We start from the raw sequence: 19366 nt of genomic DNA, 5'->3' as shown, positions 1-19366 counted from the left end.
AAATATTTCAGGTCAAGGTGCAGCTTATAGTTAAGAGGAGGTGGGTTACAATAGATTTTTGTTTATAACGGATTTGATAGTGAAATACTGTTAATGAAGGTGGATTTGATAGTAATTTAATTTATTTAATTTAACTGATATTGGCTCTGAGATGTGTACACATCGCCCGTCGCTCTCTTTATTGATTATTCTATTTTATTTTAAAGTAGCTTCAATTTAGATGAGATAAGTCGTAACATAGTAGATGTACTGGAAAGTGTATCTAGGAAGAGTTTCAAGATATAACTTATTAGTAAAGTGTTTCATTTACACTGAAAATTTTTCTGTGCAAATCAGGATATCTTGATTATTTATTTTATTATATTAATTTTTTGTTTATTTAATTATTTAATATAAATAATTTTATTGTATTTTTGTCTTAGTATATTTTATAGAATTGATTTTTTAAATTATAGTTTATTGGTAATGTAAGTGTTTTATGAAATATTATTTTAAATTTTTTTATGTAGATTTTATTTATTGTACCTTTTGTATCAGGGTTTATCAAAATTTTAGTATTTATTTTACTTGTCTCGATTTGGGTTGATTTATAAATAATTTATAGTTAATGTATCATAATTATTATTAAATTATTTATAGAAATGAGATGTTAATAGTTTCCCAAGATATCTAGTTTCTTAAGAAAAAATTTAATTTTTTAAAGTTATTTGTTTTTATTTAATTTTTTAAGTAAAAATATTAACTTATTTATTCTTTAAGGGATAAGCTTTGAAGTTAATAACCTATAATTTATTTTATAGAAATATAATAGTAAGCTTTAAAACAGCTGTCTTTAAGATTACGATTTAGTTCATTATTTTTTATTTTGATTTTATAAATATTTTAGGTTTTTATTAAGATTATTAATTTAATTTTAAAATTTTTGTAATAATGATAGAATTAGTATATTTATTTGTATGAAATTTTTACCTTGTGAACTTATTATAAGGAACTAGGCAAAATTGATTTCCGCCTGTTTATCAAAAACATGTCCTCTTGTTTATATTTTGAGGTCTGGCCTGCTCACTGAGCGTATTTTTAAAGAGCCGCGGTATTTTGACCGTGCAAAGGTAGCATAATCATTAGTCTCTTAATTAGTGGCTGGAATGAATGGCTTGACGAGAAATCAACTGTCTCTTAATAAATTTTTGAATTTAACTTTTGAGTCAAAAGAGCTTGACATTTTACTTTTATATAGTTTTTTGTTTGTCTTTCTATATTTAATGATGATGTTTTGTTGGGGTGACATGAAGAATAGATAAACTCTTCATTATTATATCATTTATTTATGTTTGTTATTTTGATCCATAATTTATGATCATAAGATTAAGTTACCTTAGGGATAACAGCGTAATTGTTTTTGAGAGCTCATATCGACAAAGCAGATTGCGACCTCGATGTTGGATTAAGAAAAATTTTGGGTGCAAGAGCCCAATGATTAGGTCTGTTCGACCTTTAAATTCTTACATGATCTGAGTTCAGACCGGCGTGAGCCAGGTCGGTTTCTATCCTAAGATTGTTAATCCATATTAGTACGAAAGGACCATATGGTTAAAATATTTTTTGTTATATTGATTAATATTAATTTATTTACTATTTTGACAGATTAATGTGTTGAATTTAGAATTCATTTATGTAGATTTTTTCTACAAATAGTATTGATACTTTATGATTTATTTATATTTATTTTGAATTTTCTTTTATTGGTTATTTGTGTTTTAATTAGTGTTGCCTTTTTAACTTTATTAGAGCGTAAGGTTTTAGGTTATATTCAGATTCGAAAGGGTCCAAATAAGGTAGGTTTTGTTGGAATTCCTCAGCCATTTAGAGATGCTATTAAGTTAATTTGTAAGGAGCAGCCAATTCCTATTATATCTAATTACCTACTTTATTATTTTTCCCCTGTTTTTAATTTAATGATTTCTTTAGCCGTTTGAGTAATTTTTCCTTATTTAACTTATATGTGTTCTTTTTCTTATGGATTTTTATTTTTTTTATGTTGTACTAGATTAGGTGTTTATACTGTTATAATTGCTGGTTGATCTTCTAATTCAAATTATTCATTATTAGGTTCTCTTCGTTCTGTTGCTCAAACAATTTCTTATGAAGTTAGTTTAGCTTTAATTTAATTGTCTTTAATTATTTTAATTGGTAGTTTTAATATGTTTGATTTTATAAACTATCAGCTTTATTGTTGATTTATTATTATTTCTTTTCCTTTAGCTTTAGCTTGTTTTGCTTCTTGCTTAGCTGAAACTAATCGTACTCCTTTTGATTTTGCTGAAGGGCAATCTGAGTTAGTTTCAGGATTTAATATTGAGTATGGTGCGGGTGGTTTTACTTTAATTTTTTTAGCTGAATATACTAGAATTGTCTTCATAAGAATGTTATTGGCTTTAATTTTTTTGGGCGGTGATTTTTATTCTTTTATATTTTTTATTAAGCTTGCTATTATATCTTTTGGTTTTATTTGGGTTCGTGGAACATTACCACGGTTCCGTTATGATAAATTAATGTACTTAGCTTGAAAAAGTTTTTTACCTTTATCTTTGAATTTTTTTATTTTCTTTGTTGGTTTAAAGATTTTATTTATCTCATTTGTTTAGTGAAATTTTTTGAGAAAAGTTAATAGAAGAGTTAAACTTCTAATTTTATGTTTTCAAAACATATGCTTTTCCTAAGCTAATTAACTTTATTCCTTAATTAATTTATCTCATGCGTTTGCGACATGGACATTAATTAAGAAATATGTGAAGTAAATAATTGTTAAGATTTGACCTGTTATAATATAAGGTTCTTCAACAGGTCGTTTACCAATTCACGTTAGTAAGCATACAACAACTACTATAATTCAGAATAAAATTTGATTAATAGGGTAAAATTGCATGCCTCGGAATGGTGTTTTATTATAAAATGGTAAAATTATTAAGATTGTAATTGATAAAAATAATGCAATAACACCTCCTAACTTATTAGGGATAGATCGTAGAATTGCATATGTAAATAGGAAATATCATTCTGGTTGAATGTGAACTGGTGTTACTAATGGGTTGGCAGGTACAAAGTTATCTGGATCTCCTAATAGGTAAGGATTAATTAAACATAGTATAATTAATAATGATGTTATTATTACAAATGTAATAGAATCCTTAAAGCTAAAGTATGGATGGAATGGAATTTTTTCAATATCTCCATTTAGTCCAAGAGGATTATTAGATCCTGTTTGGTGAAGAAAAAATAAATGAATTGCTGCTATAGCAGCAATAATAAATGGTAATACAAAATGGAATGTGAAGAATCGATTTAATGTTGCATTATCAACAGCGAATCCTCCTCATACTCATTGGACTAAATCTGTTCCTAAGTATGGGATTGCTGATAATAAATTAGTAATTACTGTTGCACCTCAAAAAGATATTTGGCCTCAGGGTAAGACATATCCTATAAATGCAGTTGCTATAACTAAAAATAAAATCACTGTACCAATTATTCAGGTATGTATATATATATAAGATCCATAGTAAATTCCCCGTCCTACATGTAAGTAAATACAAATAAAAAATATAGATGCTCCATTTGCGTGTAAGGTTCGGATAATTCAACCATTATTTACGTCTCGGCAGATGTGTACTACACTACTGAATGCTATTTCAATATTTGATGTATAATGTATAGCTAAAAATAGTCCAGTTACGATTTGAATTACCAAACATAACCCTAATAGGGATCCAAAATTTCATCAAAATGAAATATTTGTTGGGGCAGGTAAGTCAATTAAAGAGTTATTAATAATTTTAATTAAAGGATGTCTTAATCGTAAGGGTTTATTCATTAGTAATTATCTTATTTTACGAATAGGTCCCTGATTAATATTGGTGATTTTAACAACTGCTAGTAGTGCTAAAAATAAATAAATTATTATTATTATTGTAATAATGAATGTTGGTCTATTATATAATTTTTCTAAAGATATTGTTATTTCTTGATAATTGATTGAATTATCAATATTTATAGTTTCGGTGTTTTTGAAAAAGTCTATAAATATAGATATATCTAGAATAATTAATATTAATATGATAAATACTCACATTATTAATGTAATAATTATAGTGATTGATTTAGGCTGAAATATTTCGTTTGATGCAATTCTTGTAATGTAAATAAATAATACTAGTATACCACCAAGAAATGTTAAAAATAAAATATATGATAATCAATATCTTTCTATTATTGTTCCTGTTATTAATCCAACTAGGAAGGTTTGAAGGATAATAAAAAGCATTATTGATATTGGGTGTCTTAATTTAATAAAATTAATATTTATTTCATTTGATAATGATATAATTATTATTTTGATCATTTCAGGGGTTAGTTTATTTAAAATACCGGTTTTGGGGACCGATGATGAAAGCTTTTCCACCTCTGAAGTTTTAAAAGTGGGGGCTGGACTTATTTCCGGTTTACAAGACCGGCGTTTTTTTTAAACTATTAAAACTAATGTTTATATTCTCTATTTTTACTTCTTTATTGATTTATTTTGCTGGTGTTTATGTTGTTTCTTCTAAACGTAAACATTTATTAATGGTTCTTTTGAGATTAGAATATATTGTTCTTTCTTTATTTATGTTAGTTATTGTTTTTCTTATTGAGGTTGATTATGATTATTTTTTTCCTGTTATTTTTTTAGTTTTTTCTGTTTGTGAGGGTGCTTTAGGTCTTTCTATTTTAGTTTCAATAATTCGTTCTCATGGTAATGATTTTTTTAATTCTTTTGGTTTATCTTTATGTTAAAGTATTTATTTATAACTATTTTTTTGATCCCTCTTTGTTTATTAAATAATTGTTGATGGTTGGTTCATTCTTTAATGTTTCTGTCGGGTTTCGTTTTTATAATTTGTGTTTATTCATATGCTGATTTGAATATAATTAGATATTATTTTGGTATTGATTATTTTTCTTTTAGTTTAATTTTACTTAGTTTTTGGATTTGTTCTTTAATAATCACTGCTAGAGGTTCAGTTTATTTAAGTTCATATCATTCTAATTTTTTTGTTTTTATGGTTTTGATTTTAATAATTATGCTTTATTGTTCATTTGCTAGATTAAGTCTTCTTTCTTTTTATATTTTTTTTGAGGCTAGATTAGTTCCTACTTTACTTTTAATTTTGGGTTGGGGTTATCAACCTGAGCGTTTGCAGGCTGGTGTTTATTTAATTTTTTATACTTTGGTTGCTAGATTACCTTTATTATTAGTTTTAATTAAGGTTTATGATTTTTCTAATACTTTATATTTTCCTTTATTGGTTGATTTTGGTTCTTATTATTTTATGTTTTATGTATTTATAATTTTGGCTTTTTTAGTTAAGATACCTATGTTTTTGGTTCATTTATGACTTCCTAAGGCTCATGTAGAGGCCCCTATTTCAGGTAGAATAATTCTTGCTGGTGTTTTATTAAAGTTAGGTGGTTATGGTATTTTTCGTGTTATAAAGGTTATTTCTTATTTGGGTTTAAAGTTTAATTATTTTTGATTGTCTTTAGGTTTATCTGGGGGTGTTATTGTAAGATTTACTTGTTTTCGTCAGGTTGATTTAAAGTCTTTAATTGCATATTCTTCTGTTGCTCATATAAGAATGGTTATTGGTGGATTGATGACTATGAATTGATGAGGTTGTGTAGGTTCTCTTTCTCTAATGGTTGGTCATGGTTTATGTTCTTCTGGTTTATTTTGTTTATCTAATATTATTTATGAACGTTTAGGTAGACGAAGATTATTAATTAACAAGGGTATAATTAATTTGATGCCAAGAATGGCTTTATGATGATTTCTTTTAAGATCATCAAATATGGCTGCTCCTCCTTCTTTAAATTTGGTAGGTGAAATTAGATTATTAAATAGAATTATATCTTGATCTTCTTTTAGATTCTTTGCTTTGATTTTTTTATCTTTTTTTAGAGCTGTTTATACTTTGTATATATATTCTTATTCTCAGCATGGGAATTATTATTCTGGTGTTTATACTTGTTCTCTTGGTTATTTTCGTGAATATCATCTTTTACTTTTACATTGATTGCCTTTAAATATTCTCTGTTTAAAGGGTGAATATTTCTTTGTTTAGTTTGCTTAAGTATTTTAATTAAAAATATTGTTTTGTGGAATCAATGATATGAAGTGTTTCATCTTAGGCCGTGAATTTATTTTCTATTTGTTCTTTGAGTTTTTTTTTCTTTGTTTATTTCGAGAACTATAATTTTTATTTTAGGTATTTATTATTTAATAATTGATTATAGAGTTTTTGTTGAGTGAGAGCTTTTCAATTTAAATGGTTCTATAGTTGTTATAACTTTAATTTTGGATTGAATATCTCTTATTTTTATATCTTTTGTTATATATATTTCTTCTTTGGTTATTTATTATAGAGAGGATTATATATCTGGTGAAAAGAATATAAATCGTTTTATTATTATTGTTTTAATATTTATTCTTTCTATAGGTTTTTTATTTATTAGTCCTAATTTAATTAGAATTTTATTAGGTTGAGATGGTTTAGGTTTAGTTTCTTATTGTTTAGTTATTTATTATCAAAATGTAAAATCTTATAGTGCTGGTATATTAACTGCACTTTCTAATCGTATTGGTGATGTTGCTATTTTAATTTCTATTGCATGAATGTTAAATTTTGGTGGTTGAAATTATATTTATTATTATGATTTTATTTCTAATTCTTTTGAAATAAAGCTCATTACTATATTAATTGTTTTAGCAGCTATAACTAAGAGAGCTCAGATTCCTTTCTCTTCATGACTTCCTGCTGCTATAGCAGCTCCTACTCCTGTTTCTGCTTTAGTTCATTCTTCTACTCTTGTTACTGCTGGTGTTTATTTATTAATTCGTTTTAGACCAATATTGGATACTTATAATTGTGGTTGATTTTTACTTTTAATTGGTTGTATAACTATATTTATGGCTGGATTGGGCGCTAATTTTGAGTTTGATTTAAAGAAGATTATTGCTCTTTCTACTTTAAGACAACTTGGTTTAATAATAAGAATTTTGGCTATAGGTTATCCAAAGCTTGCATTTTTTCATTTATTGGCTCATGCTTTATTTAAGGCATTATTATTTATATGTGCAGGTTCAATAATTCATAATTTGAAGGATTCTCAGGATATTCGTTTTATAGGATCAATTGTTAATTTCATACCTTTAACTTCAGTTTGTTTTAATGTTTCTAGTTTATCTTTGTGTGGAATACCTTTTTTAGCGGGATTTTATTCAAAGGATTTAATTCTTGAGATGGTTTGTTTAAGATGAATTAATTGTTTAATTTTTTTTCTTTATTTTTTTCTACTGGTTTAACTGCTTCTTATTCTTTTCGTTTGTTTTATTATTCAATATCTGGTGATAATAATTTTTATTCTAGATTTTCTTTTGATGATAAGGGTTATTATATTTCATTTGGAATAATTGGTCTATTGTTTGTTGCTGTTTTTGGTGGTAGTCTTTTATCTTGATTAATTTTTCCTATTCCTCATGTGATTGCTTTACCTTATTATTTAAAGTTTTTAACTATTACAGTTGTTATTTTAGGTGCTTATTTAGGTTATCTTATTTCTAATTTTGATTTTTCTCATAATTTATTTTCTTTAAGTATACTTTCTTTTGTTAGATTTGCTGGTTCTATATGATTTATACCTTTTCTTTCAACTAAGTTTATTAGATATATTCCTTTAAAAATAGGTTATTATTCATCTAAGTCATTTGATTATGGTTGAGGTGAATTACTTGGTGGTCAAGGTTTATATAGATTATTTATTTATTTAATTGGTTATATTCAAGGTTGATATGATTCTAATTTCAAGATTTATCTTTTAACTTTTATTTTTTGAATATTTATTTTGGTAATATTGTTTTTCGTTTACTTAAATAGCTTATAATTAGAGCGTGACACTGAAGATGTTAAGGAAGTATTTTTACTTTTAAGTATTTATAAATATAGATATATTATTTTTACAGTGAAAATGTAATGTTTTATTTAAACTATATAAATTTTAGAAATGTTAACGGAGTTTAACCGCTAATATAAAAAGTTTGCAGCTTTCATATTGGCTTTACATTTCCTTAATTGGAACTATTATTGTTCAATTATATTATTAACAGTAATACGCCTCTTTTTGGCTTCAATTAATAAGAATAAGGGTAGTACATACCAATCTTCCAGGTCGAAACTGACTGCAATATTTCGCTTCTTATTCTATTTAAGGTTGATTGATAATATCAAAACTTTTTGAATGCAACCCAAATGTTATATTTAACTACAACCCTTTATTCTGCTCATTGTAATGCTCCTTGGTTTCATTCATGGTATAGTCCTCCTAATAGAACTAGAATAAAAAATATTGTTGATACTGTTCAGATTATAATGTCTGAAGTTTTAAAAATAATTACAATTGGTAGAATTAGTGCAATTTCTACATCAAAAATTAAAAAGATTACTGCGATTAGGAAGAATCGTATTGAGAATGGTATTCGTGCTGATCTTTTTGGATCAAACCCACATTCAAATGGTGATCTTTTTTCTCGATCATTAATTAATTTTTTTGATAGTGTTGTTGCCAGGATTATAACAATTATTGGAATAATAAATCTAATGAAAACTCTTGTTGATAGAATTAGAATTGTTTTTCTTGATTTATATCAAGCTTTCTGATTGGAAGTCAAATGTAATATTTATACTAGAAAAACAATTATCTACCTCATCAATAAATAGAGATATATAAGAATAATCATACTACGTCTACGAAGTGTCAGTATCATGCTGCTGCTTCAAATCCAAAGTGATGTCTTGGTGAAAATTGATTTATTGAGTGTCGAAGTAGACATGTTGATAAAAAGATTGTTCCAATAATTACGTGTAAACCATGGAATCCTGTTGCAACAAAGAATGTTAATCCATAAACTGCATCTGCAATGGTAAAAGGTGCTTCTCAATATTCATATGCTTGAAGTATTGTAAAGTATAGTCCTAATAACACTGTGAAGAATAATCCTTGTAGTGCTTGAGTATGATTAGATTCCATTAAACTATGATGTGCTCATGTTACTGTTACTCCTGATGCTAAAAGAATAGCTGTATTAAGTAATGGAATTTGTATAGGGTTAAAGGGTTGAATTCCTATTGGAGGTCATAGTATTCCTAGTTCAATTGTTGGTGCTAATCTTCTTCTAAAGAATGCTCAAAAAAAAGAAACGAAAAATAATACCTCTGATGCAATAAATAAAATTATTCCTCATCGTAATCCAATTGATACAAATCCTGTATGTAATCCTTGATATGTTCCTTCTCGTACTACATCTCGTCATCATTGAATTATAGTTAGTAGGGTAATTCCAAATCCAATTATGAATAAGTTAATATTAAATACGTGGAATCATTTTGCTAGTCCTGATACTAGGACTATTGCTCCCATTGCTCCTGTTAATGGTCAAGGTCTATAGTCTACTAAGTGGAATGGGTGGTTTGAGTGAGTTGTTAACATAGGTTTAATATACTTCTCTAGAATATAGAGTTCTCAGAATTGAGAAAACATAGGCTTGAATTATTGCTACTGCTGATTCTAGAATTAATAGAAGTATTTGTCCAATAATTAGTAATGAGATTAAGTTTATTGCTATAGATGGTCCTGTGTTTCCTAATAAGGTTAATAATAAGTGTCCTGCAATTATATTTGCTGCCAACCGTACTGCTAATGTACCTGGTCGAATAACATTACTAATTGTTTCAATTAGTACTATAAATGATATTAATGCAGGCGGTGTACCTTGTGGTACAAGGTGTGTAAATATACGATTAGTATGGTTAATTCATCCAAATAATATAAATCTTAGCCATATAGGTAGGGCAATTGCAAATGTTAATGCTAAATGTCTTGTTCTAGTAAAAATATAAGGGAATAATCCTATGAAATTGTTAAATAATATTATAATAAAAATTGAGATGAAAATGAATGTTGTTCCATTAAATGATTTTGGTCCAAGAAGTGTTTTAAATTCATTATGTAAGGTTAAATTTAGTTTATTTCAGATAATGTTAATTCGTGATGGTGTAAGTCAAAATAGTGATGGGATTAATAATAGTCCTAGAAATGTTCTAGTTCAATTTAATGATAAATTAAAGATGTTAGTTGATGGGTCAAATGTTGAGAATAGATTTGTTATCATTTTCAATTTAAGTTTTTTATTTCAATTGTTCCTTTTTCTGCTCTTTTAATAAGGTTAGGTTTAAATAAGAAGAAGTTTATTTGATTGAACAAGATTAATGTAGCTGAAAATATAATGAATAGTGAGAATCATATAAGAGGGGATATTTGAGGGATTTGGATATAATTTCCCCATCAGAAGTAGTCGTTAATTTACTATTATTTGGTTTAAGAGACCATTACTTACTTTCAGTCATCTGATGAATTTCAAGGTGTACTAATTTTTTTTAGTTACTTTAGATTGACACTCTAATGTTATTTATTTTAACTAACTCCTTAAATTATCTTAGATAATCACTTAATAAATAAATTTACTGAAGTTCTTTCAATTACAATTGGTATAAATCTGTGGTTTGCTCCACAGATTTCTGAGCATTGTCCAAAGAATAATCCAGGTCGATTTATTGTGAATGTTCCTTGATTTAACCGACCTGGCGTTGCATCAATTTTAACCCCTAATGCAGGAACTGCTCATGAGTGTAGAACATCTGATGCTCTTGTTAATACTCGTACTTCTGTATTTATTGGTAGGATTGTTCGGTTATCTACATCTAGTAGTCGGAATCCATCATTTTCTAGGTCTTGTTCTGGTGTTATATAAGTGTCAAATTCTACGTCTATGAAGTCTGAATATTCATATCTTCAATATCATTGTCGTCCAATGGTTTTAATTGTAATTATTGCATCTACTGAATCATCAAGTAAATATAATAGTCGTAATGATGGAAGGGCAATAAAAATTAATATAATTGCTGGTAAAGCTGTTCAGATTGTTTCAATTAAATGTCCATGAAGTATATTACGGTTAGTATAGGCAATAAATAATATACAACTTAGGGCATAACCTACAATTACTGTAATTAATAATAATACGACCATAGTATGATCATGAAAGAATGATAATTGCTCCATTAATGGTGAAGCTCCATCTTGAAGAGATAAATTTGATCATGATGCCATTAATAAATATTTTCTAATAAAAGGTCAAACCTTTATTTGTAGAGCTTAAATCTACTGCACTAATCTGCCATATTAGAATCTAGAGATTAATGGTAATTCTGAGTAACTATGTTCTGCAGGAGGGTTATTTTGTAGTCATTCTGTTGATCTTCTTATGTTAGCTCTAAATATAATTGCTCGGTTTGTAATCATTCTTTCTCATATAATTACAATGAATATAATGATTCCTACAATAGAAATTGTAGACCCAATTCTTGATACTATGTTTCATGATGTATATGCGTCTGGGTAGTCAGAGTATCGTCGAGGTATTCCTGCTAATCCTAGGAAGTCTTGAGGAAAGAATGTTAAATTTACTCCAATGAATATAATTGTAAATTGGATTTTTAATCATGTATTATTTATAGTTAATCCTGTAAATAGTGGATATCATTGAATGACACCTCCTATAATTGCAAATACTGCTCCTATAGATAATACATAATGAAAGTGGGCTACTACATAATATGTATCATGTAACACAATATCAAGTGATGAATCTGCTAATACTAATCCTGTTAATCCACCAATTGTAAATAGGAAAATAAATCCTAGAGCTCATAATAATGGTGGATTGAACTTGAATTTAGTTCCATATAATGTAGCTAATCATCTAAATACCTTAATTCCTGTAGGTACAGCAATAATTATTGTTGCTGATGTAAAATATGCTCTTGTGTCAACATCCATTCCTACTGTAAATATATGATGTGCTCATACAATAAATCCTATTAGTCCAATTGATAGTATAGCATAAATTATACCTAATGTTCCAAATGATTCAATTTTTCCTCTTTCTTGACATACAATATGTGAAATAATTCCGAACCCCGGTAGAATTAAAATATAAACTTCTGGGTGTCCAAAGAATCAAAATAGATGTTGATATAGAATTGGGTCACCCCCTCCTGCAGGGTCAAAGAATGATGTATTTAAATTTCGATCTGTTAATAATATAGTAATAGCTCCTGCTAAAACTGGAAGTGAAAGAAGGAGAAGTAATGCTGTAATAGCTACAGATCATACAAATAAAGGTGTTTGATCTAAAGTTATACTTTCTGATCGTATATTAATTGCTGTTGTAATGAAATTCACTGCACCAAGAATAGATGATACACCTGCTAAGTGCAGTGAAAAAATAGCTAGATCTACAGATGCACCCCCGTGTGCAATAGCTCCTGCTAGAGGAGGGTAAACTGTTCATCCTGTACCAGCACCATTATCTACTATAGAAGATGTAAGAAGAAGGGTTAGTGAAGGTGGTAGTAATCAAAAACTTATATTATTTATTCGTGGAAATGCTATATCTGGTGCACCAATTATTAGTGGAACAAGTCAATTACCAAATCCACCAATTATAATAGGTATTACTATAAAGAAAATTATTACGAATGCGTGAGCTGTAATAATAACATTATAAATCTGGTCATCCCCAATTAGAGATCCGGGTTGGCCAAGTTCAGCACGAATAAGTATTCTTATTGATGTTCCTACTATTCCTGCTCATGCTCCAAATATGAAGTATAAAGTACCAATGTCCTTATGGTTTGTTGAGAATAATCATTTTTGTGGTAAGATGGCTGAATATTAGGTGGTAGACTGTAAATCTACTTATGAGATGTTTTCTCTCTTATCATATTTAGGTCTTATATTCAATTATGATTCTAGACTGCAATTCTAGAGGTGGAAAATTTTACTAAGGCCTAAAAGATTATTCTTTTAATTATAACTTTGACGGTTATTAGTTTGATTAACTTAAGTCCTTAGTATAATGAAATTAAGGTTGATGTTGAAATCAATCCTATTGTTGAAATTATTACTGTTATAGGAAGAATGATTCTTGATTTTTGGGACTTTATCTTTATAGATCACGAATTTTCTGTGTATGATATAATTAGAGCTGAGAATCTAATACGTATATAGTAGTAGAGTGTAATTGTAGTTAATACAACTATAATAGTTATAATAGTTGTTATATTGTTTTCTATTAATGATTGTATTACAATTCATTTTGGTAAGAATCCAAGGAATGGTGGTAGTCCACCTAAAGATAATAAAGATAAGAATATTATGAATTTAATTTCGGTTTTTATATTTCTGGCTGAATAAATTTGATTTATGAAAAATAAATTTATTTGCTTAAATAATAAAACTATAATTAATCTTAATAGTGAGTAAATAATGAAGTATAGTTCTCAGATGTTTTCTCTGACTGTTAATGATCTAATTATTCAACCTAGATGTCTGATTGATGAATATGCTAAAAGTTGTCGTAAGGATGTTTGATTTAAACCTCCTATTGCCCCAATAATAATTCTTAAGATAATAATTGTTCAAATAAAAGTTCTTAATTGAATACAATAAGATAAGACCATTATTGGGGCGATTGTTTGTCATGTTATTAATGTTAAACAACTATTTCATCTTGATGCTCCTATAACTTCTGGAAATCAGAAATGGAAAGGTGCAGCTCCAATCTTTAATAATAGTCTAGATCTAATTATTATTGATGGGATAAATTCTGTTTCCCATCCCATGGGATATTTTATTTGAATCAGCAAAATTGAAAATAATAATATTGTCGATGCTATTGCTTGGACAATAAAATATTTAATTGATGATTCATTTATTATTATATTTTTATTTCTTGTTAGGAGCGGAATAAATGAAAGTAAGTTGATCTCAAGTCCTATTCAAACCCCAAATCAGGAATTTGATGAAATGGACAGGATCGTTCCTATCATTAATGTTGATAGGAAGAGAAGTTTTGTAGAGTTGTTGGTCATTAAAAAGGAGAGGATTGATACCTCTATAAATGGGGTATGAATCCATTAGCTTGTTTAGCTTACCTTTTTACATTAAGGTGTATGTTGCACGTTAGTTTTTGATACTAAAGGAGGTAGTTTAATTCTATCTTATGTAATTTTAATGAAGGTAATTTTATTTACTTTATTTACCCAATCAAGGTAACCCTTTAATCAGGCACTTCATTTATTTAATATATAAATCGAAAGTTTTTTTTTGAAATTCTTTTATGTATTATTTTGTTTAATTAGGATTAATTTATCCTGCTCATTTTATTTATATATATATATATATATATATAATACATAATTTATATTAATATATTACATTTAATTGAAATTAAAGTATTATAAGTTCATCTTACCATTATCAATTGATTATTTTAATGCAATTATTTACCTAGGATTATAGCTACTTATGTTTTTAGCTTAAATTAGGTTATTATAATATAATATATATAATAATATGTAATTTAATATTTAATATTATTATAATTGGATATAATAACTAAAATTATTAATTTAAATATAAAATATTATAATTAATATAAATAATTATATTAATTATAATAATATAATTATGTAAATTATCTATAATTAGATTATTTAACTAATATATATGAAAGTTAACTTAATATAAAAAAAAGAATTCATATTAATAACATATTATATTAAATTACATAATTATATAAATATATTTATTATATTATTTAATCTTTATTTATTTATTAGTGAAAAGAAAGATTAAATAAGAAAGAATATAATACATTTATTGCTATACATGTTCCATATTAATCTTTAATTATATATAATAGAGAAGTTGTTGTGGTCATACAAAGGGGCGTTTCTTTTTTTTTTGGTTAATGTTTGTGGTTTTTTTCTTTTTTTTCTTTAAATATTTGAATCTTTTATTTTTTCCTGAATTAATAGATTTAAAATTTTCTTATTTTTTATTTTTAAAAGTTTTATTCTTGCTTGTTTATTCACTTTTTCTTTGTATTATATGTAAGTTTTGTTAGACTAAATGTTCTTTTTGCAGTAATTTGATTTAATTATCAAGTGATTTTGGATTTAGCAATTGATTTAGTATCGGCATAATTCGTGCCAGCAGCCGCGGTTATACGATTGATACAAGTGAATATTATTGGTTAAAACAGTTGTTTATATTATTAGGGTTTTATATAAATTTGTAAGGTGAAATGTTAAAATTTAATTGTGGCCCTTTTTATGAATCTGTGAAATTTAAATAATAAACTAGGATTAGATACCCTATTATTTTAAATGTTAATTATATTTACCAGGGTACTATTAGTTAAGGTCTTTAAACACAAAGAATTTGGCGGTATCTCATTCCATTCAGAGGAACCTACCCCATGATTGATAATACACGATTTACTCTACTTAATTTATTTGTTTGTATATCTCCGTTATCAGAGAATCTTTTTAGAGTTATAATTCTCAAGATTTATAATTATAAAATATTTCAGGTCAAGGTGCAGCTTATAGTTAAGAGGAGGTGGGTTACAATAGATTTTTGTTTATATCGGATTTGATTGTGAAATACTGTTAATGAAGGTGGATTTGATAGTAATTTAATTTATTTAATTTAACTGATATTGGCTCTGAGATGTGTACACATCGCCCGTCGTCCTCATTATTGATTATTCTATTTTATTTTAAAGTAGCTTCAATTTAGATGAGATAAGTCGTAACATAGTAGATGTACTGGAAAGTGTATCTAGGAAGAGTTTCAAGATATAACTTATTAGTAAAGTGTTTCATTTACACTGAAAATTTTTCTGTGCAATCAGGATATCTTGATTATTTATTTTATTATATTAATTTTTTGTTTATTTAATTATTTAATATAAATAATTTTATTGTATTTTTGTCTTAGTATATTTTATAGAATTGATTTTTTAAATTATAGTTTATTGGTAATGTAAGTGTTTTATGAAATATTATTTTAAATTTTTTTAAGTAGATTTTATTTATTGTACCTTTTGTATCAGGGTTTATCAAAATTTTAGTATTTATTTTACTTGTCTCGATTTGGGTTGATTTATAAATAATTTATAGTTAATGTATCATAATTATTATTAAATTATTTATAGAAATGAGATGTTAATCGTTTCCCAAGATATCTAGTTTCTTAAGAAAAAATTTAATTTTTTGAAGTTATTTGTTTTTATTTAATTTTTTAAGTAAAAATATTAACTTATTTATTCTTTAAGGGATAAGCTTTGAAGTTAATAACCTATAATTTATTTTATAGAAATATAATAGTAAGCTTTAAACCAGCTATCTTTAAGATTACGTTTTAGTTCATTATTTTTTATTTTGATTTTATAAATATTTTAGGTTTTTTATTAAGATTATTAATTTAATTTTAAAATTTTTGTAATAATGATAGAATTAGTATATTTATTTGTATGAAATTTTTACCTTGTGAACTTATTATAAGGAACTAGGCAAAATTGATTTCCGCCTGTTTATCAAAAACATGTCCTCTTGTTTATATTTTGAGGTCTGGCCTGCTCACTGAGCGTATTTTTAAAGAGCCGCGGTATTTTGACCGTGCAGAGGTAGCATAATCATTAGTCTCTTAATTAGTGGCTGGAATGAATGGCTTGACGAGAAATCAACTGTCTCTTAATAAATTTTTGAATTTAACTTTTGAGTCAAAAGGCTTAAATTCTTCTTTAGGACGAGAAGACCCTATAGAGCTTGACATTTTACTTTTATATAGTTTTTTGTTTGTCTTTCTATATTTAATGATGATGTTTTGTTGGGGTGACATGAAGAATAGATAAACTCTTCATTTATATCATTTATTTATGTTTGTTATTTTGATCCATAATTTATGATCATAAGATTAAGTTACCTTAGGGATAACAGCGTAATTGTTTTTGAGAGCTCATATCGACAAAGCAGATTGCGACCTCGATGTTGGATTAAGAAAAATTTTGGGTGCAGGAGCCCAATGATTAGGTCTGTTCGACCTTTAAATTCTTACATGATCTGAGTTCAGACCGGCGTGAGCCAAGTCGGTTTCTATCCTAAGATTGTTAATCCATATTAGTACGAAAGGACCATATGGTTAAAATATTTTTTGTTATATTGATTAATATTAATTTATTTACTATTTTGACAGATTAATGTGTTGAATTTAGAATTCATTTATGTAGATTTTTTCTACAAATAGTATTGATACTTTATGATTTATTTATATTTATTTTGAATTTTCTTTTATTGGTTATTTGTGTTTTAATTAGTGTTGCCTTTTTAACTTTATTAGAGCGTAAGGTTTTAGGTTATATTCAGATTCGAAAGGGTCCAAATAAGGTAGGTTTTGTTGGAATTCCTCAGCCATTTAGAGATGCTATTAAGTTAATTTGTAAGGAGCAGCCAATTCCTATTATATCTAATTACCTACTTTATTATTTTTCCCCTGCTTTAATTTAATGATTTCTTTAGCCGTTTGAGTAATTTTTCCTTATTTAACTTATATGTGTTCTTTTTCTTATGGATTTTTATTTTTTTTATGTTGTACTAGATTAGGTGTTTATACTGTTATAATTGCTGGTTGATCTTCTAATTCAAATTATTCATTATTAGGTTCTCTTCGTTCTGTTGCTCAAACAATTTCTTATGAAGTTAGTTTAGCTTTAATTTAATTGTCTTTAATTATTTTAATTGGTAGTTTTAATATGTTTGACTTTATAAACTATCAGCTTTATTGTTGATTTATTATTATTTCTTTTCCTTTAGCTTTAGCTTGTTTTGCTTCTTGCTTAGCTGAAACTAATCGTACTCCTTTTGATTTTGCTGAAGGGCAATCTGAGTTAGTTTCAGGATTTAATATTGAGTATGGTGCGGGTGGTTTTACTTTAATTTTTTTAGCTGAATATACTAGAATTGTCTTCATAAGAATGTTATTGGCTTTAATTTTTTTGGGCGGTGATTTTTATTCTTTTATATTTTTTATTAAGCTTGCTATTATATCTTTTGGTTTTATTTGGGTTCGTGGAACATTACCACGGTTCCGTTATGATAAATTAATGTACTTAGCTTGAAAAAGTTTTTTACCTTTATCTTTGAATTTTTTTATTTTCTTTGTTGGTTTAAAGATTTTATTTATCTCATTTGTTTAGTGAAATTTTTTGAGAAAAGTTAATAGAAGAGTTAAACTTCTAATTTTATGTTTTCAAAACATATGCTTTTCCTAAGCTAATTAACTTTATTCCTTAATTAATTTATCTCATGCGTTTGCGACATGGACATTAATTAAGAAATATGTGAAGTTAATAATTGTTAAGATTTGACCTGTTATAATATAAGGTTCTTCAACAGGTCGTTTACCAATTCACGTTAGTAAGCATACAACAACTACTATAATTCAGAATAAAATTTGATTAATAGGGTAAAATTGAATGCCTCAGAATGGTGTTTTATTATAAAATGGTAAAATTATTAAGATTCTAATTGATAAAAATAATGCAATAACACCTCCTAACTTATTAGGGATAGATCGTAGAATTGCATATGCAAATAGGAAATATCATTCTGGTTGAATGTGAACTGGTGTTACTAATGGGTTGGCAGGTACAAAGTTATCTGGATCTCCTAATAGGTAAGGATTAATTAAACATAGTATAATTAATAATGATGTTATTATTACAAATGTAATAGAATCCTTAAAGGTAAAGTATGGATGGAATGGAATTTTTTCAATATCTCCATTTAGTCCAAGAGGATTATTAGATCCTGTTTGGTGAAGAAAAAATAAATGAATTGTGCTATAGCAGCAATAATAAATGGTAATACAAAATGGAATGTGAAGAATCGATTTAATGTTGCATTATCAACAGCGAATCCTCCTCATACTCATTGGACTAAATCTGTTCCTAAGTATGGGATTGCTGATAATAAATTAGTAATTACTGTTGCACCTCAAAAAGATATTTGGCCTCAGGGTAAGACATATCCTATAAATGCAGTTGCTATAACTAAAAATAAAATCACTGTACCAATTATTCAGGTATGTATATATATATAAGATCCATAGTAAATTCCCCGTCCTACATGTAAGTAAATACAAATAAAAAATATAGATGCTCCATTTGCGTGTAAGGTTCGGATAATTCAACCATTATTTACGTCTCGGCAGATGTGTACTACACTACTGAATGCTATTTCAATATTTGATGTATAATGTATAGCTAAAAATAGTCCAGTTACGATTTGAATTACCAAACATAACC

The 19366-nt window shown here is 26.7% G+C and overlaps 1 long non-coding RNA gene across 1 annotated transcript in view; it reads right to left on the bottom strand.

Moving 5' to 3' along the window:
- Window positions 1–428: 428 nt before the first annotated feature.
- Window positions 429–19366, bottom strand: part of LOC126301650 (uncharacterized) — a 77570-nt gene continuing 58632 nt past the window's right edge. The window contains exon 2 of the long non-coding RNA XR_007553083.1: window positions 429–782. This is a non-coding gene — a long non-coding RNA (uncharacterized LOC126301650). The remainder of the gene's footprint in view (window positions 783–19366) is intronic.

This window comes from Schistocerca gregaria, unplaced genomic scaffold (assembly GCF_023897955.1).
Source record: "Schistocerca gregaria isolate iqSchGreg1 unplaced genomic scaffold, iqSchGreg1.2 ptg000077l, whole genome shotgun sequence".
NCBI classification, from domain to species: Eukaryota; Metazoa; Arthropoda; class Insecta; order Orthoptera; family Acrididae; genus Schistocerca; species Schistocerca gregaria.
The sequence above is the reverse complement of the archived record's forward strand: the minus strand, read 5'-3'. Positions and strand labels throughout refer to the sequence as shown.